Below are 26,484 nucleotides of genomic sequence, written 5' to 3'. Positions count from 1 at the left end.
GGTCTGTTAGAGAATGTGATATAAAAGCACCTACCATTTTAAAGTGATTACTATTACATCAACACATACTGTTCAAGGCTTAACATATAAAAATTATGACCTGCTGACCAAATCCATCTACAGTTGTCATAAGGATATCAAAATAGTCTGGGAAATGAATTTAAACATAACTTTATAAGTGAACAAATGTGGGCACAAGTAAGGAATGAAAGCCTCATGCATTCTGCCTCAGCTTATATTAAGAAGCATATGCTTAAACATATGATTATGGTATTATGTCCCAGTGCAGTTAAACCAGATTTTGAATGATTTAACCTCAAAATGCTGGAGATGTCAGGAAAATTCAGGATGTTACATGCAAATGGGGTGGGCTTATTTTTTGATTTAAATCTTTTAGCAAGATGTATTTTTTTTAAAATGATGCATTATTACTAATGAGAAGGATAAATCTGATACAGTAACAGGTCTCTTAGCATTATTTTGGGGATACAGTGAATCTATTCTTTATTAAGAGCAAACTGGTTTTTTTGCTCCCAGTGACAAGTTTATGGAGGAAAAGGTGAAATGAAAATATTCAGATATGCAAGGTCAAGGGGTTGTTTACATGGGCACAAAACCCTTTCCTTGCCCTATGGCCAGTGCTGCCTGTTTGCATGATACATGGGGACTTCTGGAAGAATATTGTGGTCTTTCCTTATCAATCCAACTTTGTTCTGGTTGGCAAAACGTTTCCCTGAAACTTCAAGAAGAGTGCTAGGTTTTGTGGTGTGTGAACAGTTGAATCAGACCCGAATAAGGCTGAGCCAGCTGTTTGCATGCTATGCACCATGTCATCCCCCTTCCCTATGCTCATAGAACCATAGAACTGGAAGAGAACTCAAGGGTCATCCAGTCCAATCCCCTGCCATACAGGAATACACAATTAAGTCACCCCTGACAGATGGCCATCCAGCCTCTGTTTAAAAACTTCCAAAGAAGGAGACTCCATCACACTCCAAAGGAATGTATTCTACTGTCTAATAGCTTTTACTGTACTGGAATTTTTTTCCTAATGTTGAGATGAAATCTCTTTTCCTGCAGCTTGAATCCATTGTTCCATGTCCTAGTCTCCGGAGCAACAGAAAACAAGCTTGCTCCATCTTCAATATGGCATGCTTTCAAATATTTAAACATGGCAATCATATCACTTCTTAACCTTTTCCAGGCTAAACATACCCAGTTCCCTAAGTCTCTCCTCAGTAAAAGGAAAAAAAAGATGGCCTGCTTTTTCTTTAGGACCAGCAGGAGCTCCATGGACAGGGTGCCCAGTGTGCCATCGCTTCTCCTGAGGGTGGGCTTGCCCGTGTGACCAAAGAGGATAGAAGGACACCCTCCCCCCAATCACATGGCTGGAGTTTCTGGAACCAGCAGCAGCATCTCTGGAGACAGAGGATAGGTCTGTTGTGTCATTACAGTGTTGGCCCAGCTAGCCCATGTAAATAATATTGTGGTACCACACTGGGTGCAGCTCGATGCATCATGACCAATCTGGGGGCAGTTCAGGAGCATATTGCTGTGCACTGGCCCTGGACTGATGGGCAGTGTACACAGGACCCATGAGGCTACTGTGAAGTATCTGGGGACTGAAAACCTCATGCCTAAGCCTGTGATACTAGAGATAGTGGTTTGTTCTCCACATTGCTTCAACAACATCACTGTATGACCAAAAGATGGTGCTGTAGTTGACCCACTATATTAATCTGCTTAAAAGAGATAAAAACCTACTGATCTCTTATGTCACCAGACCTTGGAGATTATCACATCGGGTTAAAAGTGTTAAGAAAGTGTATTTTACTGTCATTTCTACGTGACATGATTAACTTGTCATTTAGTTAGAAGCTGAATTCCTATTTCACATGCTCAATATGCCTTATTGACCTTAGAAACAGAACAAGGTTCCCCAGACTTGATGGAATTGGTGAGAACTGTTTTACTGAACATCCAAAGGATTCCAGATTTAGGGGATGGGGATGTCATCTAAGATCAACAAACCTATCATCTGATTCAGAGCAATGGCTTTTGAGAATTGGGTACAGCTGCACACAAAGCACCATATAATGTAATCACTGGAATTCTAGGTTAGGGCTCACTGGTTAATTCACTTGAACCAAATAGGGATGAACTCTCAAACAACACAATTGTAAAATTATACTAAATTGCCCCCCCCCCGTTTTTTTTATCTCAAAGCTGACACAACTGCAGCCAAGCTTGGGCACCCAGCTCTGACTGAGTCTGTGTGCACTGTTTTAAACTGTCTTGAAATGAGGCCTCAGAGTCCCTCATGTTTTTACCAAGCTAATGAGGTCAGAACCTCAGTAAATGTCAAGCTTGTGAGTAACATGGCACAGGGTCACAGGGATACATGCCACAGAGTCAAGAGAGTTGCAATTATAACTCCTACTAATACTAGTGGGAAAGGCTAAAGCCACATGTTAAACAAAAAATGGAGCATAAAAAAAGGTATTGTTAGAAATATTTTGTAAAACAGACCAGTAGTAAAATTACAGTGCAACCATATACAGGTCTACTCCATAGTAAGCCTCAATGAGTTCATTTGAAATTTTCATCCATATGTGGGCATAGGCTGTCAGCCTACCACAAAAGGTAAAACAAATAAATAAGATAAACATTTTCCTATCTTCATTCTATAGACAATTCAGTGTCAGTTCTGTAGATAATTCAGTGTCTGATGTCTTCCAGAAACAATTTATGCTATTGATTATTATTTTATTAGTGCATACACTCTGCTAGATGTTTTAAAGGCTGAAGTAAAGCTTGGTTGCTGTCCACAGACCAAAACTGATTTAATTTAGTTTTAGACCACAGAGAAAGAAAGACAGAGACTGGGTTAGGGAGGGGGAGGATGAAATTTGATTTATGCCTTTCTGTTATTTTTCACACATGTGAACCAAAGATAGAAAGAAAACAGTCTCTTGGGTAGATGAGAAAACAATCTTGGTTGCAAATGTAATTCAAGATGCTGCTAAACATGGACCAAAGACCAACTCCACCTCCACCCCCATGTCTCTCTCATTTAGTGTGAACTTTTGCCCTGTCTTGCTAAGTCTATCGCTCACTTATGTGTGGGAAGACAAGGTGGTGGAGTGTTGGGTGTGATGACAAGCTGAACTCAGAGGAAATGGCCAAGTTCTGCTCCATTCTTTTCAGGAAGGAACAACAGAATAAGGAAATACCAACATGAATCCCTGCTAACAACATATACCTCTATGCCTGACCCAGGGCATATTCTGATGGCTTTCTACACAACTGATAGCTCCAAGTAATAAGCAATGGATTTTGCTTATCATAGTTCTGCAGTGTAGGTTGGCACTGCTAGGTCACTTAATGTAAATTGTCTGCAGCTGTAGGGCTGTTCTGGTTGAGCATAAGCATGAAAATGAATACAATATACAAACAGTCATATGATAATGTCTTTAAAAAGTGGACAGCCTAGCCATCTATGTCACAAGGAGGCACTTTCGCCTATCACACCTGCTCATCATAAGCAGGTTGTTCAGTAAGAGACCTAGGAAACAGGAATTGATAGAAAAGCCCCTGCTATCTCACAACATTTTAATACGTTAGAAAATACATTTTTGTGCCCTAGCTTTGACAACTCAAACAGGTTTTAAAAATAAGTTTTCCAGCCTTCCAGATCCCACTGTGAATGCTGTGTTAACATTCAAACTGCTATATAAGAATAGAAAAAATAATGTTTGCTCCATCACCCACCCACTCCCCACCAGTCCATTTTATGTTCTGGAACTGGCTACTGGGGGGAAGAATTGGAAATCCATTGCCTTTCATGCCTCTCTTTTTAACATCAGTGGATTTAGAAGAGAACACAAACTTATTTCATGTCATCTGCTTTAATAGTCCTGGAAGATTTTTAGCTAGTTTTAACTTATGGGTAGATTTTTCCCCTCTCCTCAGATTTCTTCAAATGAACTGATTTCACCTTTCTCTCTGGTAAGAAGTTCTATCACTACTTCTTGAAAGAACCAGGGTCCTGCAGCCCCACAGATAAACTCTCACGATCTTGTAGGCAACACCAGAGGGAGGGAAAATGATTTTCTTTGCAGTTTGGGACCCTCCCCATAGAAGCAGAAGGAGTTAAAGTTAGGTTATAAGGGGATATAAGCAGCAGGCTATTTCTGGAGGAAGTGAACTGGAAAGGCCTTTTGTTTCTGTAACAGTTGGCAGAATCTAACAGAGCTGGCAGAGAAACCCAAAAGCAATAGATGAGATTTCTGATAAAGGTACAGCTAATATAGAATTCTGTTTTCCACCAAAAAGGATTTTTTTCTTTAAAAAAAAAACTGTCTGAGTTTAAAGAGGTCATCCTGCAAAAATTGCACAGACTAACACTTACAAGTTCATTGAATGTTTCCAAACTTTTTAAAGACGTATCCAATTTCCCTACTTTCACATTTTTAAAAGCACATTGCAAGTGAATATAGAGAACAGGTGTCTTTCAGTTGGAGTCCTAGTAAAGGAAAGGGAATGTGTGACACCTGTCAGCTTTTGTTTGATCATAGACATATATTTTTTATTATGTGCCCAGGAGTGATTAATTTTGCTTACCCTCTAGCAAAACATAAACACACATTTTTTCCAATGGGGTAGATCTTCTGTTTTGTTTTCTTTCCATAAGGCAAAAACTTTCATTGTGGAGTTTGGAAGTGGTATTTATTTATGTTTGGTCAGTATACCTCTGTAGACACAAACATATACAGTGTGCCCTTGGTATCGGCTGGGATTTGGTTCCAGGACTCCCTGTGAATACCAAAATCCAGAGATACTCAAGTCCAATTAAATGCAATGGCATAGTAAAATGGTGTTCCTTAAATATAATAGTAAAATCAAGCTTTGCTTTTTGGAATTAATTTTTCTGAGAAAATATTTTCAAGTTGTGGATGCTTGACTCCACAAAAGAATCCAAGGAAACAGAGGGCAAACTGTAAACACACATACACATTAAAAGACATAGCTCTGAGGAAGTAAGCTCAAGTCTATGAAAGCTCATGCTACCAACTTCTTTCAGTTAGTTTCAAAAGTGTTACAAGATCCCTTTAGACATAAACATTGCCACAGTAATTATGGGCTGGAATTGAACTACAGCAGTATCATTAGGGATGTGTTAGTTCAAAACATGTAATTGAGGAAATTGTCTAAAGATGTTTTCTCTTTGTTACTTCTGGTCCACCATTACTCTCATAAAAGCCCAAAGTAATGAAGATCTGTTGGAGCTCACATTACTTATCACCCTCTCTTCATGACAAAAATAAACAAGGATTTTTTCAAAGACTGCTATTACTAAATTGTTTTCAATTGGCTTGTTAGGACCATGCCAGCTTTCAGTGAACTGCATCTCTTTGATTCGGATGTATTATTATAGGAAATGAGAAAGCTGAAAAACATCATCTGCTCTTTTGGAACCTCTATAATGCAAGCTGTATACACAGGCTTTATTAACTGCTAAAAGCCAGTCTTATTGTTGGGGTCTCTGCTCCTGAAAGACAACACTTTGCTCTGCAACCAAGTGGTGTTCTCCTGAGACAGAATGTCAAACACCAAGAATTACTGGATTAGGCACAGTGAATAATCGCTGGTGAGAAAAAAGGAAAGAAAGTTAGTTCAGGGCCAGATGATAAAATGAATTGATTTGGTCCAGGAAATGTATGTCCAACTCTATCTTCACACAGGGCTATAGATGTTCTGCTGTACACTGCTATTGTTTAGTCTCAGTTCACTGTCTGTACAATGGCTAAACAGAGTGACTTACAAATTATAATGATATTTTGAGAATAATATAGGGATGTTTGGGTCAATAGCCATAATTTATTAAAGTACTTGAAAGTCCAGCATGAGAAAACAAATATTTAACTTCCATCGTTCAATAGTCAGAAGATGTTATTACTTTAGTGACATAAGCTTGCATTGCACAGATAGCACCTCTCAGGAAATGTATTTTTGGACATATGATTAGCTTATATTAATATTCATCCCTAGCTCACATTCATCTACTCCCCTCCCAGGAGAAAGGCATGAAATAAAGAGATAAATAGATTAAAAATAAATAAACCTCACCTCCATTTCCATTTATATTTTTAAAATCCAATGTTTTTAAATTATTTATCTGCAATTCACAGTCACTGTGCTGTGTGGCCAATATTTCAGGAGGTAATTCGCATATCTTGAAGGATTTGTACATAGTGTCCTTTCAGGACAGTATGACTCCCATATCTGTTGGGGATATGTTCCTGGATATTATGGAACTGTGAATGCTCAGGTAATAGTGAACCCTATTGAAATGAATGACTTCCAGCAGACCTTGCCCACAGAGCCATGCTGGAGGACCTAGAGATTCCTAGAGGGAACACCCTTCTAGGTGTTTCTAGGTTTTCCAGTGCAAGTCTATGGTCAACTTTCTCTGCAAGTATACCATGGAATCACACAAGAATACCTAAAACGCCTAGAGAGAACATATTTTTGGACAAGGGTATGTGAAATAGTAGGCAATGGTCCCATGGATATGGGGGTTGCACTATACTCCTGATTCTGGTAGCAGAGGCATTAAAACCAGTTAGTAGAGTTATTATATCAGTAATCCTTATTTACTTAGGAAGACTAAGAAACAAGTATCATGGAAGACATTTGATTAGGATCCCTTTTTTGTTTTGTTTTATATTGTTTTTAAATAATTAATAGCTATGACAGGCACAGGTCATAGGACTAGTCCTTTGGTATTGTGAATTCTAAGATTTTAATATTTAATTTATGTACACAGCTTGTATTGTCCCTGTGCAAGAAACATACAGGTAACATTTATGTACCTTAAAGCTTTCTACAAAGAGGTAAAAAATGAGGGAGGGGTGTTGGAATAATTTAATTAAGAAAAGTGGAATACAAAAATACAGCAAGTAGGGTACTTAAATTGTCTAGTCCAGTCATATACTGTAAGTCCCCTAAATTCCAAGATTAGATTTATCTCACTACAAATGCCAAGAGTCATGAGATTCAGTGTTATAATTTTTAGTGTGGATAAACACCACCTCTCACACAATAGGTATTTCTTACTGATCTCTACATTTCCATTCAGGCAAGGATCTTCCCTATTTTCTGCTTCCTAATAAGTTTATTCAAGGGATCTAACTAAAAAAACCTTATTGCATATTGAAACAGAAAGTTAGATTATTAATAATTATAAGTAAACATCCCTGTTGTTCTCCTCCCTCATGAACAAAATATTTTTTTTTATTTTGAGAATGGGGAAGGGTTAAAGTCAAAAGGCTCTTCCCGCCCTTCCCCCCCTCCCCCAAAAAAAGAGGGTTCAGAGAGCCCACATATCTTGCAGAAGTAGGATTCGCTCCCTGGAGCTGAAGAAGGCTTCTCTTAACAAAATGTTAAGGTTTGCTTGTCACTCCTTCCCCAAAATCAAGACACATTGGTTTGCTAAACAGAGGGGTGGTGGTAAAAGAGGTTGGATACCAGTTTGAAAGTGGGTTTACCAAGCTTGAATGAATATCCAACTTAATTTCGGTGGAACAAGTTTACAGACCAAGCCTGTCACCCACAAATCTAAATCCTGTGTGGATTCAGAACTGGACTATTAGATTCCAAGCAACAGGGTTTTCATAGAGATGGAGCTCCCGATGAAAAAGACATCTGATTTTCCACTGCATGTTCCCAGACGAGTTATGCTATGGCTGCATTTGCACTGCAGAAATAATCCACTTTGCCACCACTTTAACTGCTTTGACTCAATGCTATGAAATTCTAGGAATTGTAGTTTTGTGAGACATTTAGCCATCTCTGAAGAGAGCTCTGAGTGCCACAACAAACTATAATTTGTTGTGTATAACAAACAAACAAACCCAGAATTCCATAGCATTGAGCCATAGCAGTTAAAGTGGGGTCAAACTGGATTATTTCTGTAGTGCTTATGCACCCAATGGCTCTGGAGAGTTAACATCTAGAAGAGCTTGCACTCTTCCCATGGAAAATCAGAAGAGTTTATCACATGTGAGGGCTCCCCTTGCCCAAATATCACCAAACTGCAACGGAAGCACCATGGTGGGATCGCACCTGGCACTATTAAAGTGTAATGCTTTTGTTTTCGTCATGGAAGCGTTATCATAATCATCAGGGAAACAGACCTTTCTTATTAATGGATTAAATCATTAATAAGAAAGGGCTCTTTTTCTGACGATTATGATACTGCTTACATGAAGAAATGAAAGCGTTACACTGTAATAGTACCAGGCATGATCCCACCATGGCTCTTCCATCACAGTTTGGTGATGTTTGGGCAAAGGGAGCCCTCTTGTGTGATGAATTCCATAGCTGTTTTCTAATTTGTGTCAGTACTGTGGCATTAGGTGAGCCAAATTAAAAGAATAGTTACTGGAAGGCTGCTGTTCTAAATTTGATCCAAATCAGACATATATCCTGTGTGTAAACAATTAATTATAATATCCCAAACAGTTCAAATATCCTACTGATACTGAGTATAAGTCCACCTAGACAGAATTAGACTAGATGTATTCTGACTCAATATAATACAAATTCATATTACATCCTGGTTTCTCTATATGACACAAAACTATTTTTGCAAGACACCCTCATTTAAGAATTTATTATTCCAGCTGTCTTATTGTAGACACTCTGGACAGGATTCAAACAACATGGCAGATAACCTTTGGGATTTTTTAAAACCTGAATTCCTAGTGACAATCTTTGCTGTGTTTGCATAATGTGAAAGGGAAAAAGGCATATTGATCTTCCAGTATGTGTATTTTGTTTATACAGAAAACCAATCAAGGTCAATAAGCAACTAATGGGAACAGATGGTGGCATTCAAAATACAACCAACTAGTCTGAAAGTCCAATAAAATCAATGGAACACTTTAGATTTTACTGACAAAGTATATGTAGGTGCATACCCTCCCACCTACCCACCCAATTTACATAACCTTTCCCCTCAACAATAACACAGTCCATGTGTTAATTCATTTATTGAATTTATTCATTTATTGAATTCATTTCATGTGATAATTCATTTATTGACATTATATGATAATACATTAGAGCCAATGAATGGGCTCCACTGTGATAAGTTAAGGAAAGTGTCAACATAACCTTAAATCTTATAACTCTCAAACGGGTCTCCAAATTGTCATTGTACTCCAAACATAGTTTGCCATTTCTATAATAGGAATAGCAACAATCTTCCACATTAGTTAAATGTAACTGAAGCAGTGAGAGCAGGGTGGCACAAAATAATTGCAACCAGGGCACTAGAATCTGGTCTTACCAGTGTTTTTATTTTTAAATAATACTGTTTTTTTAAAAGTATGATTACAAAGAAGGGGGGGGGGAGAAAAAGGAGAAAAGGAGAAGGAAGTATGCAGGATATGAGTGTGGGCAAGCCATACATATTTCCAAAAAAAAAACCCAAAACAACAACACATTTTCTGATATAAAATGTGACTAGCTAAAGCAGTAAGATCTAACATTAGAAAATAAGTGGACAATGCTTATCTCTTCAAACTTGATATGCAAGACCATTGGTAATAATAAAAGCACACAGAATCCAGCCATATTGATCATTAGTTGAACTTTAAATCTTGTGTATGTGTGTGTCTATCATATCTAATATGCTAAATATTTTTTCCAATAAAACAATATATAAGACCTGGGGTGATCTTAGGCATTAAAACCACCCCCAATCTCCTTGACCATCCAGATCTACTTTATATTGTGACAAAATGGTAAAAAGCAGCTGGGGAAAAACCAAAGTGAAAACAGGAATTCTAATCACTTCCTGGTTAGATTTTTGGCTGGTAATGCAATGGTGCAGTTGGCAACTGCACAGAAGTGAAGATTAGTCCTTCCCTGGCCACAGCTGCTCATCCTTTGCTTTAATGCCCTCCAAAAGGAACAAAGTGAATTTAATACTCAGGACAAAAGTATATGCAAGTCACACTGGCAAATGGAAGCCCTGAACCTTCTCCACTGCCCAAACATCTTTTTTGGTGTTCTAATTCCACATAGGAATCATTTTTTGGCAGCTGACAATATTCTCATGATTCCAAAGTGGTAGGATTTGCTCCAGCCTCAAATTGAAATATACTTTTGGACTTGTGATAACCTTAAATTTTATTCTCTGAAATGTGAGTATTTTTATGTTGTCAGATTTGAAATAGTCATAAAACATGGTAACACATGAGTCCTTTATGTCCTTTCTGAGCAAATTTTGTCCAGAAAATAGAAGTAATGTGAATCAATAATAAAAATTAGATTCTTGGGATGTCATCTTAGGTAGGAGGTTCACTCTATACTTGAATGTGTTGTTTCAGAAAATGGCTTACTTAGCTCAGGTCACTTCAGGAGCAGTGAACTTCAAACTGGGTCCTAATTCAAAATAAGAATTTAAAACCTGAAGGCCCATGCCTCCACTGACTATTTTTAAAAATTAATAAATGGTCATACCTTGTTTTAAACTTTATTTCAAGATGATCAAATTTAAAACTGGTTAGGGGGAGATTGTTGTTGTAGATGTGTGCCTTCAAGTCGTTTCTACCTAATGGCGATGCTAAAGCTTTCACCTATCATGGGGTTTTCCTTGCAAGTTTCTTCAGATGGGATTTGCAATTTCCATTCTCTGAGGCTGAGAGAGTGTGACTTGCCCAAGGTCACCCAGTAGGCTTCCATGGCCGAGCTGGGATTCGAACCCTGGTCTCCCAATGTCCTAGTCCAACACTCAAACCACTACACCATCCTGGCTCTAAGGAGGAGATTAGGTCTGCCAAATTCCAGAGAAATAGGTTATCTATTTTTCTCTCTGTGTGTCCTATGAGCCTTTACATTTTTGTCATTGTTCTTTTAAATAGCTCTACAATTATTATTACAATTATTATTATTATTTCTCAATGGCATCAGGGAAAAAGTCAGGGTTAGTTGGATCTTTTGAGGGAATTACAACTGTCAAGTTTCAGATGAAATATGGCCTTCCATCTGGGCCATAAATTAAAAGGGATGCATTTCTCTGCTCATATCTTTGGTGAGCTTTTGTTGTGGAAATGGTAGAGTCAAGGTGGGTCTAAGTATACAAGCTTGCAAAATCCCATGAGGGTTAGTACAGTAGTTAATGTGGAAATGTATTGCTGAAGGGGAGAAAATACCATAAGGTACAGCAGTTTATGTGGAAACATAGAAGATTGTCACATTTACTTTAAAAGGACATATCCCTCACAGGATAAAGTCATGTTTAAATTTAAATGCTGGTGTTATCGCACTGAGCTGCAGCCAGGCAAGTGCCATCCATCTGCAGCCCTTACCCAGCAGCTTTTCAAAAATGGCAAGCTCTCATTTCTGAAAAGCCCCTGGATAAGCGCTTCTGGGATCTGGGCTGCAGATGGGTTGCACTCATCCAGCTGTGGCTGAGTGCGATAACACCCACTTTTAAATTTAAACGTATCAGGGATATGTCACTTTAAAGTAAATGTGATAGTCTCCATAGTCGTTAAGAAAAAAAAAAGTAGGGAGCAGTGATAAGCCTTATTTGCTTCCTTCTTTCCCTCTCCCCCATGATTTTTGGGAACAACTTGTATGAAAATGCCACCCAGCACACAGGTTTTCCCAGAAAAGATACCAGTAATGTTTCAAAGGGATAAATGGAAACACTGTAGAGTGATGATGATTGAAAACTTTTATAAGACTTTTTAAATAGTGGACCATTGGAACAACATACATCTCACAGTCCCATCTTTTCACTCCCTCTAACTGACTCTGAAGCTCTGTCTATAGTTCTTGATAGCAACTGGGGAGGAGGGGGGGTTGAAAGATGGTATGGTCCAGAATCTCTGTCTAAAAAGATTCTGGATACAAAGCATTTTTCAAGATCACAATCTCTTCCTTAAAATGTATTAGATGTAAAGTTGCTGGTAAAACATATCTAACGATTAGAAGGCTGACTTATAGGCCTTTCAGAGCACTCTATTTCTACCTATTCCTGCCATACCCCATCTCCCCAGCATTTTTTTTCTGGTTTTTTTTTTCAAAAGAGAAATGAAATATAAAAAAATATAATTTCTGGATCTTATACGGTGTTTGAAAGGAACCCAGCTTCCCCTTAGGAAGCACCAGAGTCCATCTGAAGTGTTCTAGTTTGGTGTATGTTTCATATGAATCTGATGTACGCCCCTACCTCAGTGTACTAATGTTAGCTATGCATTTAAAAGAGTTAGATGAATAGCAGTATGAATGCTTCCTTAAGTTTAAGAATTTTTCTGTGAATATTTTGCTTATTTGATCAGGCATTGATGCAATATTAAAAGTTTCCCTCCATCGCCTATTTGTAATACAAAGTTCTATTATGATACCACTAATCATGAAACATGTAACATGTCCTTGAACCATAAAGCAGACAAAACATTCTGTGAGACTGAATTTACTTTCAATTGAACTTTTATGTTACACAATGATAAAAGCTCCTGTTATTCAAAGTATCTTTTTAAAAAAGTTCAGTTTCTTTACCCAGTGAAGCACTACTGTGTCAAAAGATATCAAAAGTAGCTTGGCATATGGCAGATGTTGTTGAGTAAATATCTTTCATTATGTTCCACAACAAGGCAGAAAGATAATTTTAAAGGAACCAATTAATCCAAATGTTCACTTTCCCCTTAGCCTGTCTTTGCCTTTATATATTAAAAATGAATTTCCAAGCTTATAAATAAAAAAAGAAGATCGTCACATTCTCTGTCATGTTGATGCTTTTCTTTCCTACTTTTAAACACTTGCCTTTGGGATTAGCTAGTTTCTTGTAGGACACAGAAAGAGATTTCTTTCTCTTTGCTTTAAACAAACTCATGCAAATTGCATGCAAGCGAGACATATGCTTATTCTAAATTGAGTCCCAGCAAGGCCATTCATTCAGGAAAGGCAGATGCACTCACCTTGGGAGACTGGTAGGATAGATAAACAGGTTGTAAATGCTGTAGCTAAGCAAGGTTTAGCATCTTAAAATTGATACATCTTAAATTCAAGCAGTACTCTTATACAGAGGGTCCTTGATATTTGCCGGAGTTTAGTTCCAGAACCTCCCATGGACGCCAAAATCCCAGGATGCTTACTTTCTATTATGTACAGGGTCAGAGTAAAATGGTGTTTCTTATATTAAATGGCAAATCAAGGTTTGGAATTTTCGGAATACACACACACACACACACTGGATATTTTCAAAACATTGATGGCTGAAAGTGGATAAAGAATTTGTGGACAGGGTAACTATACCCATCTACATATGAGTATTCCCCATAATATTTATTTGGAGTGCCTTCTGCATAGAAATATATAGTATTACACCATTGGAGAAACAAACTCTTCTTTGATTGATTTCAAAAGAACTGTCCCTAGAAACTGAATCAGAAAACTTAAATACTAGTCTAGAAGATACCACTAAAGTTAATGATAATTATTCTGTTTACCGAAGGGCAGGTTTACATTAAAATGAGTTATGCATGAGGTGGACAGAAACAGAGTAGTACAGTATTTATGGGTAATAGCATTGCCCTCCCTCCAAGATTCATTCCCTCCATGCTGATTCACAAATGGAAAAGTTTTTACCTTTGCTTTCTTTTTAGGCTGAGGGGGTGTGACTTGCCGATGGTCACAAAATATTTTTTTCTTGGCTGAGTGGAGATTTGAACCATGGTCTCCTATATATCCAGGTCCCCAACTCAAACACTGCATCACACTGGCTCTCCATCTCATGAAAGCAATTAAATAAATGCTCAACAGACCTCCTTTCCTTCTTTCATGGATGTAGCTAAATTTTATTTATTAATTATTTATTATATATTGGAATCTTAATAATTGCTGAACTGTATGCTGTATGTTGTAAATATTTGATTTTAGATTGTAAGTCATTTTAATATTTCCCAAAATTTTAAATATGTCATTGCTTATAATGTATTTATCTTACATGATGTACACCACTTTGATCCTGGGAAAAGAGGTCAATAAATAAACAATTTATTTTATTATTATTATTTATTTTATTTTTATCCCACCTTTCTCCCAAAAAGGGACCTAAATTCCTGCCCCGCACTAACTTTGGTTGGAAACAAAAATCCCACATGGATGAGAAAGGGAAAGGATGAATGAACTCCTCCCTCTGAGTTCAAAATCACTTTTTAATAATAATCAGTAATTGTTCTTGTGGATTCTATGGTACATAATCTTTCTTTCTTTTTCTTTTTTTAAAAAAGGCATGTTGGAATTTGACAAATCAGTGACCAAATTAATTCTGCTACGATAAGCAAAAACACAACACAGTTTTAAAGTAACAAGATCTGTTAAAAACAAATAAACACAAACAAGTGGTAAGTACTTGTGTGTATGTGTGTGTTCCATTTTATCCTAATTAAAATCCAGAATGTTATTTACTGCATAATGTTTATTTAATTGGGACTTGTGAGGCTCAAATAACAATTTTCTTTTATTGTGCTGTAGTTCTGCTTAGCTTCATTTTGATCACAGAAAAATAAAGAACTTCCATGTAAATGATTCAGTGTTTCCTCTGGGGGATTCCCCTCCCTTCTCCACCACAAGGATTTCTTCCTAATTGATAGTTGAAACTTTGACATGGTTGCAGTTGCTCTTCATATGCAAAGTATTGTGTCAAGTGGCCGAATACAATTCGGAGAAACAGCAGGCGATTTGATTGATTCCAATTGCATTTGCTCTCAGGAGGATGGGCCCCAATTTCTTAAGGAAAAGCATAATGAAAAATTGGATGAGCTGATTGTTCAGATTGGAGAAAGGGGCATTCAGAGAGTCTGCATTTGGTAAAGGTCCACCTAGAAACTTAAGCTTCTCCCTATCAACTGAGAACAAGTTTTATTTACCAATCCTTTAATAACAGGCAACTGAAATAAAAGGTCACGTCTTGCAAAAACTGTTCTTGTATTATTCTCGACCAAAGGAAGCATGTAATAAACCTACATTAACTCAAGAAACATTAAAGAAAGAAAAAATAATAATATTTATTTTATTATTAGCTTTTATATAATTCTGGAATAATGGACCTTTTTAAAGGTTCCTGGGGCCCTTTGTACCATTTAACTTTTTTTAAAAAAAAGTTTTTTCAGATCCAAAAATTGGACTTCTGAATTCTTCTGGGGACTTAGGTTTGTTTGTTCATTATTTCTGGCAGACTATGCAGTCCCTGGCATGTTCCAAGGACCAGGAATTGGGCCTTAGACCACAGGGGCTTACAGTTGCTTTTGTGAATGGTCACACGATATTTAGGGCAGCCTTTAAAGGTGATTGAGAAATTTTGTATGGTAGAAAGTGCTGCTGCCTGGCTTAGAAGTTGGTGAGGACAAGGTGGTTGTATCGTGTAACACCAATATCACACAAAAATGTTCTGGTTCCTGGTTCATTTCTACATCCTTCTGAGAACATGGACATCGGGTTACCTGAAAGACTTGTTGTGCTCCTTGAAATAATTTCTAGTTTATGCCAACTCTAAGGCAACCCTATCATGGAGTTTTCTGGGGCTGAGAGTTTATGATTTGCTCAATAATACCCAGTGGGTTTCCATGGCTGCGCAGGAAAACAAACCCTAGTCTTCAGAGTTGTAATCCAATGTTAACCCCACTACACCACACTGAAAGACTACCCTATACAGACTTGCCCATGCCATCAGAGAATTATCAGAGATCCTTCTCAAATGTCTCCAAAAGGATTGGTCAAGCTGGTGGTATGGTGGACAGAAACTTTTTGGCAATAGCACCATGGTCATGTCACTTGATTTTGGATGAGTTGTATGTGAAACCTTCTGTATAGGATTCATTCAAGCTTTAAAGAACCATCCTTTCCAGGTTGCTTTTTCCTAGACCATACTGTGGGGTTTTAGGTATTAGCATGGTATGAAATCTTTTCAGTTGAATTTATTATCTTATGTTGGTTCGACATTTTGTTGCTCTTTTTATTTTATGATCATTGTATTTTATTTCTTCTTTATCTGATGAAGCTTCTTGTATTTTGATGTTTGTATTTTTTCCTCTTATCTATGGCATCCCTATCAGAGGAGATATTTCATTGCCCTCTACTAAAAGTGAGAGAGTGTGACTTTACCATTGTCACTCAGTGGGTTTCTGTGGCTTAACAAGGATTCAAACCCTGGTGTCTGAGAGCCTCAGGCCAACATGCAAACCACTACAAACCATTTGAACTGATAAAAATGTTAGCAAGAGTTAGTAGACTGGGTTAAAAGCCTCCCATGAATGGAAACCTTTTGATTCAAAGGAACATTTCTGCTAGCTGAAAAGAAGAGAAATAAATATTTGCTAACTGCAGTTCACTAAGTGCTCTGAAAATCTGTTGTGGATAGTTGGAGAAGGATCTTGAACACTGAAGTAAGTGGACCCGAAACATTGTGCAATATTTCCTCTATATTTATAATTCTGACAGGGAGACATATTTCTCTTTTGGTGTTTGTTTTCTCTCAGGCGTGTGTGTGTGTGTGTGTGTGTGTGTGTGTGTGTGTGAATGAGAATGGATAAAATGGGGTAAGGTGAAAAGCAAAGGAATCCAAGACATTGCCAGACAGTTCTGGCTATCTTTAAACTATACAGTCCAGACACAACTAGAAGAATGTCATTCAGAAAACTAACTCTGAAGGTGTCAATGTAGCAGGCATTTACTATGCCTGGTAGTACACTTCCCATGAGTACACACATAGGATATTAATACAAACATAGGAAAGCTTCCAGCATTGTACAGACAGAGAGATTTATCACTTTCTTTGGGGAAAAAGGTACTTCTTGGTCACTGACTTCATAGATGCCTTGTGTTCAAAGCCAGAAAAGAAAAAAGGAAAAGAAAACATTGTCTTGTGGCTGTGCATCAACAACAGGAACTAAATGTCTTCTGGTCATCCTTTGAGAAAGCCTCAAACATTTGCTTGAGACATAGGCCATCTTCTAGGCATACTGAATACTGAATTAAAGATATCAGCTGCAGGAGACTTTGAGCAGGCTTATGTCAATAAATCATGAAACTGCCAACTTTAAAAAGAACATCTGAGCTCATCCAATCCAACTACCCACAGAGCCACAGAATTAAGCACACCTCCAAACTACTGCCATCAAATGCATTTTCATAACAGAAGACTTCAGGCTATGATAAAGAATAAAATGCGCCTTTGGGCCACCGGCAGAGACAGGGAGGGATTTGGGCATCATTAATGCTAGTGGGGTTGACAGAATAGGAAATATGGCTTTACATGTAATATTTGCAATTCTGATATGGTAGTTAAAGCCATTTGAGGCTTCTTTCACCACTCAGCCACTGCAGGTAGAAGTTTCTATTTGCATTCAAGCACGGTTCTCTCCAAGGGAAGAAAAGCTGACACATTAGATTATTATTACACCATAAGTGGCAAAGGCTACAATCTTTCACACAGTAAGTGTTGCTTAAATCCAGTTGACTGACATAGAATTGAGGTGGCTGGAATGTGTATCTACAGGAGATTTGCTATGGATTTCCAATGGAACGGAACTGGAATTACATAAAATCACTCCCCTTAACAATACTATTACTATCACTGTTAGATGGTAAATTTGTATTTTTCCCCTAATCTAAATAGAACAATCTGGAAATATGAGTTGATTACTTATTTTCAGTTGATAAAACATCCTTACACAGCATGGGCACTTTTTTACTACTTTTTTTAAATTTGTCAATAATTTCCAACTCTTCTTCTTCTTCTGATAAATATTTGCTTTGCTCCCAAACATAAATTCCATAAGCCATATTGCTTTTATACCTTTTAGATTACAAATTTCTGCCAATAGTATTTTTCAGTTCATTAAAGTTTAAGAAAAGATGGCAGAAAAATCCATGGAGGTGTTAGGTAGATGAATAGACTAAAGTTAAAATGAAACATGTGAAAGAAAGAAAGAACAAAACAGAGAGATTCAGAATATTTAATGCCTGAAAGCAAATATTTGAGTGTAAAAAATAATAATAATGCACACCTACAAGTCACTCCTGCATGAAATGGATATAAACCAGACAGTACACACTAGGGCAGATTGATTCTTTTTTTTTTAATTCAGGGATGCCAATGTAGCAATCCAGCACTAAAGTCCATGCTTGAGTGGTTTGTAACTTTGTAGTATAAAAATATTCATCTTAAACTTCTTTCGCTGGAATTGCTTGTTATTCTTTATTTTTCCTGACTCACGAAGGCTGCTGTTTTCCATGCAAACTACGTCAGTCTCATTTACAATATATATTTCTCCATGACTGGCCATCTTTCATTTTTTTCTTGCTTCGGGTTATGGCTCCAACTCAGTGTGCAGTCAGCCCAAGGATGGTGCTTCCTCCTGAACTGTACATTGGGAGTGAATAGATTGGCATCAAAGTTCAAGAAAAGAAGAATTAGCTCTTTTTACACTTTACAGATTTAAATGGGCCATCTCTCACCTTTGGCAGTGGCTGCTCTACACTGACAAAATGTCACAGCTATTAAGTCAGGCTACATTTTAAAAAAAAAAGAAGTAAGTTCTCCCATACAGCTGTTTTATTCAGATCTTGTGGCGGCTCCATTATCTCTGCTGATAGAATACTGAGGAGGGATGCAACAGGGCAGAAGGGTGGTCATAGTATGCCGAACCAATGCAGTGACAGTGTCCTCTGATAATCAAAGTTTCCTAATCTCTCTCTAGTTTTAATCTCCTTCTGGAGATCAGAGTGATCTCTCTCTCCCCATTCTGACATATGCGCACACACACACACCAATACACTCCCCATGTCAGGATGATTAATCAGCATCCCATCCTTGTTTTCTGAGATAAAATAAAAGGAACAGACATCAGACCTAACACAAAATTAGCTTAATGGTAAAACTGGTGATCCCTGCTTGTCAAAAGTAACTTGAGAATATCAAGGGAACCAAGACAGTTTTTTAAAAAGGGAATAGTGAAATTCTTGAAGAACTATCCATTTATCCATACTATGCATAGGCCACCAAACTCCACTGGAAATGAAACTGTAAATCCAATTTTAAGACAATTGCATGAACATTTAAGAAATGTTAAAGGAGGACAAAAGAAAAACCACAGAGTTGGAAGAGACCACAAGGGCCATCCAGTCCCAGTCCAACCCCTTGCCATACAAGAAGAGACAATCAAAGCACACCTGACAGATAGCCATCCAGCCTGTCCCTAAAAATCTCCAAAGACAAATACTCCACCACACTCTGATGCAGTATATTCCACTACTGAACAGTTTTTACCATCAAGAAGTTCTTTCTAATGCTTAGGTGGAATCTCTTTTCCTGTACTTTGGATCTATTGCTCCATGCCCTGGTCTCTAGAGCAGCAGAAAACAAGCTTGCTCCATCCTCATTATGACATCCCTTTAAATGTTCAAACATGATTATCATGTTACCTTTTAACCTTCTCTTCTCCAGGCTAAGCATACCCTAAGCCACTCCTCATAGGGCATGGTTTCCAGAGCAGCACTTCTCAGGAGTATTTCACATATATCAAACCTAAATCCTGATTCCATGTTTTGTAAGTAAAAAGGGCAAGGAAGAAAGATTCAACCTTGCAGGTCTCATCTAACTCATTTATTATATTTCAAATTTTTCTTGCACCATCACACATATTTTTAGGTAAAATGTCAGTATACCAGGTGGGCATCATCTATAGCCCTTGCTCTACATTTTCTCATACACCATCATTGTGTTGTGAAATTATCCTCTTTCTACAGCATTTATCCCACAGCTGAAATCTGTGAAATCTATGATAATGAAATACAAATTTTAAATAATCTCAAGCCCTTATTATGAAATCAGGTTTGGAGAAAGGTACTACTTCAGTTTCTCCTTTGAAATAGCTTATGATTCCCTGGGTTTGGCTGAGATAGTCCAAAACAACAAAATATTTTTCATCATCCATACCAAATTCATGGCCACATAGGCTGTACACAACACACCAAATATGCATCAGAGGGATGTTGATATTTTACTTCATGGGTAAGTGTGAGGCCTAAAAGTGTGAATTTATGGCCTGAGGTCAGATATCCCATATTCAGGAGGAAGCCAATGTAGAAACTTCTTCAGTGGTTGAATGGCGTCAGGAAAAGGAAATCTCATACCAGATCTCTCCTCTGTATTATCTGTATGTCATCTTTGGTGGCCTTAGAAGTGGAATTCTCATTTATCTTTGTGCCCTAGGAATGTAACAGCAGAACCATAGGACTTTAGTTTTAAATCTAATTTTGTTTGTTACTCACAACTAGAGCAGACCCTATAATCAATGGGATTTCCATAAGGATTATTGCCTGGGAGGCCAACACTAATAACCAGATGAAGCAAAGCTGGAAGAAAGGCCACAACTTTATTAGCAACAACAAAAAATGGTAGGGTTGGCTCAAAGCATAAGGTCAGGATCTGAAGTATCAAACAACCCCCAGTTGTTCAATAAGCAGCTTGCCTGGTGACCGCCAGGTGTTGGGATGACCTAGGGGCTAAGGAATGCCAACTGGCAGCCATAACACCAGGCGCTCTCTTGTTCTCTAAGCCCCTAGTGACCAGGAGGCGTATCCTCGTCCTGGCCCCCGCAATGGCCACAACGCATGCCCTGCTCGCCCCCGGGTCCCAAATGACTCCCAAACCAGTGCTCCATAGCCCTGGTATCCAACCAACCAGTTCCATGGCCTATTCTGCCGCCCCAAAGTTGTGACAAAAACCCCACACATCCAAGCAAGGGAGGGCCGAGCTGCAAATGGCTGCGGGGCCTGGCCGCATGGTCCTTATATAGGCCTAGGCCCCACCCCATCACCAGACGGTCTAGGCTCCTCCTCCAGGGCAGCTCGACCAATGAGCTGCCCTGGAGGATTGGAGTCTCGACCATTGAGACTTCCTCCGCCCCTACCAGCCGCCAATCAGGGCGGAGGGCTCACCCCAGCCAGAAAGCTGGCTCGTTTGGAGCCGCGATGGCTCCCGGCGGCTATGCGGACGGCCTGGTAAGGTGGGCAGCCACATTCTGAGGGTGCATCTACACTGCAGAAATATGTAGATACCACTTTAAGTGATGTAGCTCCATCCTATGGAATCCTGGGATTTGTAGTTTTACAAGGTCTTTAGCCTTCTCTGATGGTGCCTCACAACACTACAAATCCCAAGATTTTATAGGACCGCAGTTAAAGTGGTGCCAAACTGCATTATGTCTAAAGTGTGGATGTAACATTAATATTCAGGAACTGAGTCAATTGGTCTACTCTAGATAGGCCTAGCAATTGGGTATAGGCCTTTGTAAGCTTCTGGCAACCTTAATCCATATTGGTTAACAATATAGACCAGAGATTGTACATTTGATTATCATGTGAAAGCTTTTTTCCCCTCAAAAGGTATTTTAACAGATAAATGAAATGCTGCTTCATGCATGTGAGCACCACATATTTGTAAAACTGAGCAGGAGAAATATATGGAGGCCAAAAGTGCAGTGCATATAAATTTATCAAATAAAGAGTAATTACTCTTAAAAATATAGAATTAGGCTGCACACATAATCCTCTGACATTAGCACTGACAATAGCATTTTATTCCATATACATTAGGAGAAAAATTATCTTAAATGTATGATTAAAGGAGATGTTAGACCACAGTTTAATTAATTGACACTTCTGAAATGTAGTGCTAGTATAGAAGTCACATGACTGGGATTCTGGGAACACTTCTTTAAATTTGACAAGTCCAGGATCTTTAGTGACTTAAGCCATACACACACACACACACACACACACACACACACACACACAGTGCCGTAAGATTTTGCACTAAAGCAGTTAATACTGGCACTTTATTTTTTGCTTGCTATTACTATTTCTTCTTTTTTCATTTTTAGGGAGAAACTTATACTTGGTGGAGAGAATATATGTGACCTTCAAATACATAGAAATTTGTGTGCGTGTGTGTATTTTTATAGAATTTTTTGTAGGGGGTGAATGTGGAAAGGTCAACATGAATCAGTCATCTAATCACAAATATTTTTCTGCCCACAAAATCAGTTTTATCCCATTGCATTGGTAGTTCTGGTTCAATAGTTAGTCTCTAATAAAAGAGACATATCATAGAAGTAAAGAAAAATAGCAGTAATAACACTGTTTCAATACTACTTACTTATCTTCTAACCTCCTTCTTTGAAACCTTTCCATGCTCTGGTACCCACATGGCTTTTACCTTAGAATTAGCTACCAGAAATGTATTGACATCAAATGCTGTCTGAGAGTAGCATTATGCTGCTGCTGAAAGATTCACAGAGAACTCCTCTAATGAGATTGTCAACCTTCTGCTTGTTAAGAATCTGCCTCCTCATCCCATCCTCAAAATGCTTGAAGGAATAATCCATCTCCGTCACCACAGTAGTTTTAACTAAATTAACCTTTACAGGCAGATTACGGAGGAGTTTATTGATCTGGACATCATCAGCCTGCAGCACAAATGTATTGACTTCTGCTGGTCGTTTTATACTGACATATATGTTAGTCTTTGCAGTCAGGAAGAGCATTGTTGGTAGGACTGTTTAGAAGGGGCTGAGAAAGCAGAGGTTCACACAAAACACAGAAGCATGTTGTCCTGTTGCTGAAAATAATCACTGCAATAATTTTTGTGCCATTGAATCTCACAGTTCTAGGCTAATGAGTCATTTCGGGAAGTGGGTATGCTGGAGAGCACACTATTACAGCTTCATTTAGTTCACGTATTCTGATGGTTAAGACTTCTATCTTGTATTACTTGGGCGTGTTACAGATCGCTTAAAAGCAGTGGTCTGCCGCCACCAGTTGCCATGTCCAGGAACTGCAGCGGCCAAACCGTGCGGTTCCCGGGCGCAGCAAAAAAGAAGCGCCAAAATGGTGCTTCTTTTTGTGCCTCGGAATTGGTGCCTTGAGGTGCTAGTCGCGCACTCGCGGCATCACTTCCGCTGCGCGACATCCGGACGCTATGCGTCTGCAACGTCAAAATGGCGGCACCCATGTAGAACAGGCGCTGCCATTTTGTACAGACCCAGTCCATACTAGGGTTAGGGGCGTCAGGAAGTGACGCCCCTTCCTAACCCTAGTACATCCTGGGGACGTACTATACGCCCGTCCGGAACAGGCTCTAGTATGCCTGAGGTTGTGCAATGAATTGATGTTAATATTTGAATCAGAGCATGGACATGATAGCTCAGGGAATTCTGCAGGCTACGGTCTTTAAAAAAAGAAAGGAAAAAAAGAGACTTTCCCCAGCTTTGGTGTGTACGTAGTAATAACCAGTCAACTGGACCACTGAGATTCAGTCCTGAGGCCACAGTCTATAGGGCATAAGGACACCTCTGCTATACAAGGAAGCCAGTGAGATCCTCACAGCTATAGTAACAACACCTCAGCTCAGCCTCACTGTATGCTTAGGACAGGAACTAGAATGACCTAATGGGTAGCTGGTCTAATCACAATATTTCTGTGTTACTTAGGAGTTTATTGCATGGCTTAATAAATCAATTTACAATAAACCAATTGTTATTGTGTGCCTTCAAGTCATTTCTGACTTATGGTGACACTAATATGGAATTTTCCTGACATGATTTGTTCAGAGGAGGTTTGCCATTGCCTTTCCCTGAGGATGACAATGTGTGCCTCACCCATGGACACCCAGTGGGTTTCATGATCAAATGAAGAATCAAACCCTGGTCTCCAGAGTTGTATTCCAACACTCAAAGCACTACGCCCTGCTGACTGTCACATGTAATGACAGCAGGGGCAAATAATCCCTGTATCAAGACATACAAGTGAATGGAAACACCATGGTCCACCATCCTTTTTTTTTATTATATTGCAAAACATGTTATAGTCAGGTACCATATGCATGATTGCAGGTGTTATTTTAAAAAAGAAAACCAAACCTTCACTTTAGAAAGAAAAATGGTGCTTACTCCAAATTGTTTTTTTTTTAATCACCAGAAAGTAAAAGGAAACTGTGCACCCTTCCAGTAGCCATTATTTTCTATGACTAAAATTAAAACCATGGTTATTGCTATCATTAGAATTAAGATTAAAATGTAAAACTGTGTATAAACTAAGGTTTCAACAGGGTTTTCAAATAATTGTGGGTTTTGATGGCTTGTTGTTCTTTGCCATAAGAAACGGTGACACAGAAACAGAAAGCATGTTATAACAATAATTTGGAGGCAGGAAACAAGAGAATTGTCAGTAGCATGCTTCCTAGTTTAAATAATAAATGTCCATCTAAAGCTTTCTGTGTGTGGGGTATGTCTCTCTGTGTGCCCAAGTTGTAATGGTATAACTTGCTATATTAGTGGTGGCCAGTAATTTAGAGGGTTTTAAAGAGAAACTGAGAAATTAATGGACAAAGATATTCCATTTCTTGAGACATAACAGCAAATGTCTTCCACCCCTCCACCAAATGGATATGAATAATACCCAAAGCCAGCAAAGTTATTTGGACTGACTGGATTGTGTGGTTTTTGTTTTTCAGGCAAAAAAGGAAGAGGAATAAAACTGCTACTCCTGGAAGTCTTCAAAAGTGGAAACTCACTTTTTAAACAGCTTGTTGGAGTGTCCTGTAGAGTTTTGTTAGTTCGTTTTTTAAAACAGAATGAAAACTTCCAAGGTTTTCTCTTTTGGCAGTTTCAGACATCTATGGAGCACCCAGAGAAGCGAGGAGCTTAGGCATGGCGCTTAGGCAGACCAGAACATGGGCAAAAACAGTTTAAAATGCCAATGTCTCTTCTTTGGATTTCAATACATATAATAAGACTGAGTTTATCAGACAAACAAATAGGTAACATGAGCATGAAGTAAGATGAATGCATCATACAGAATATGGCATGGATGAAAAAAGCATTCTCATGTGCAGTTTACCTATCTGCCACGTTCCAAACCTAATTTAACTATTCTGCACATTAAAATATGCATGTTCTGCAGTCAAGAAAACACTGGGCAATGCACAGCTCAACTTGTTATATGTGGTCTTTTTTTTTATGTCTTAAAAAAAGACATAAATATCAAAAAAATTCTACACAGACTTCATTCCTGACCCATTGGGCATATATTTGAATTCAAGAGCAATTCGTATTCAAGTTTAATTTTGCTTTGCAGAATTGTAAGAGCAGGCATCAGGATGAGTCTGGAAGAATACTGCTAGTTTTATTAAGAAAGAATTATCCAAAGGCTGGCACATCAACTAGGCAAGTTATGATGGAGGGAGCATGGACATGTTTCAGGACGATTTGATTAACTGCAGGCTCAGGATTAAAGAAATGTGAGAAGATAAAGAGTGATTACTCTTATTTGAATGGGATATACCCAGAACAACTCACTCTCTCTCTCTGTGTGTTTGATCAGCAACCATGGAATAACAAGACCCTATACAGAAATTTGGATTGAATAAGGGCCACTTTATTTGACTCATAACCTATTTAATGTATGTTCAATCTAGAAAGGAGCAAGGGGGGAGCAACTTTATGTGGGTTCAGCTGAGGTCTGTCACCCCTAGACTATCCCCAGCCTTCCTTTGTGCAAAACAAACAAACAAAAAATAGTCGATGAAAGAGGGATGGTATTGTTATTGAGTGCTTCTTGCTGAAAAAGAACCTGACTGCATAAGTATGTCTGGGGTTTATCAGAGGTATAGGACAAAAGCATTTGGAAGATTACTATTGCTTACCTCAGTCTAGAAGGTTCTGAGAAGATATCACTTGTTCCTTTCTATATACAAGCTCTGATTTACCCAGAACCACAGTGAGGTAATGCATGTCTTTCAAGGTGATTAATTCTTGTTTACTCTGGTTTAACTGAGAAGAAAACCACAGCTATAGTGGGCTTCCTGACTATCTCATCTCTTTGTCTTTGTTTTGTTTTGTTCTTTGTTTTTGAGTTTTTTGTACCGACAATCCATGTACCTCTAAAATTTGTCTGACAGGCCATCTGCTTCATATGAATAGATTTGATTCAAAGTCATCTTCCATGTGACAACTAAACAAAGAACATAGGGGAAATATGACAACACGGTACTTTGTATTTTGGAAGTACTGTTAGCTCACATGCTGATAGTATCACTAATCTTTTGACATTCAAATTCGCCATATCTTTACTTTTTTTTTTACAAAAAAAAAGTTTTACTTACAATTAATTGGAATCAGTACAAAATTAGTAAAGGATGCAGTTATAGATTCTCTAACAGATGTCTGCCCAACCTCTTCATAAAGCATCTAGACAACAAGAGCCATTGCCTCACAAAGCAGTACATTCTATTACTGACTGGCATTGAGTGTTAGGACATTCTTCCTACTTTTTGGCTGAAATCTCACCTGAAATTTTCACCATTGTTTCTAGTCCTGCCCCAGGTGCTAGTAGAAACAT

Source organism: Sceloporus occidentalis, unplaced genomic scaffold (genome assembly GCF_023333645.1).
Source record: "Sceloporus occidentalis isolate IW3139 unplaced genomic scaffold, rSceOcc1.0.p SCAF_4, whole genome shotgun sequence".
Classification (NCBI taxonomy): Eukaryota; Metazoa; Chordata; class Lepidosauria; order Squamata; family Phrynosomatidae; genus Sceloporus; species Sceloporus occidentalis.
Note: the sequence above shows the minus strand (reverse complement) of the source record.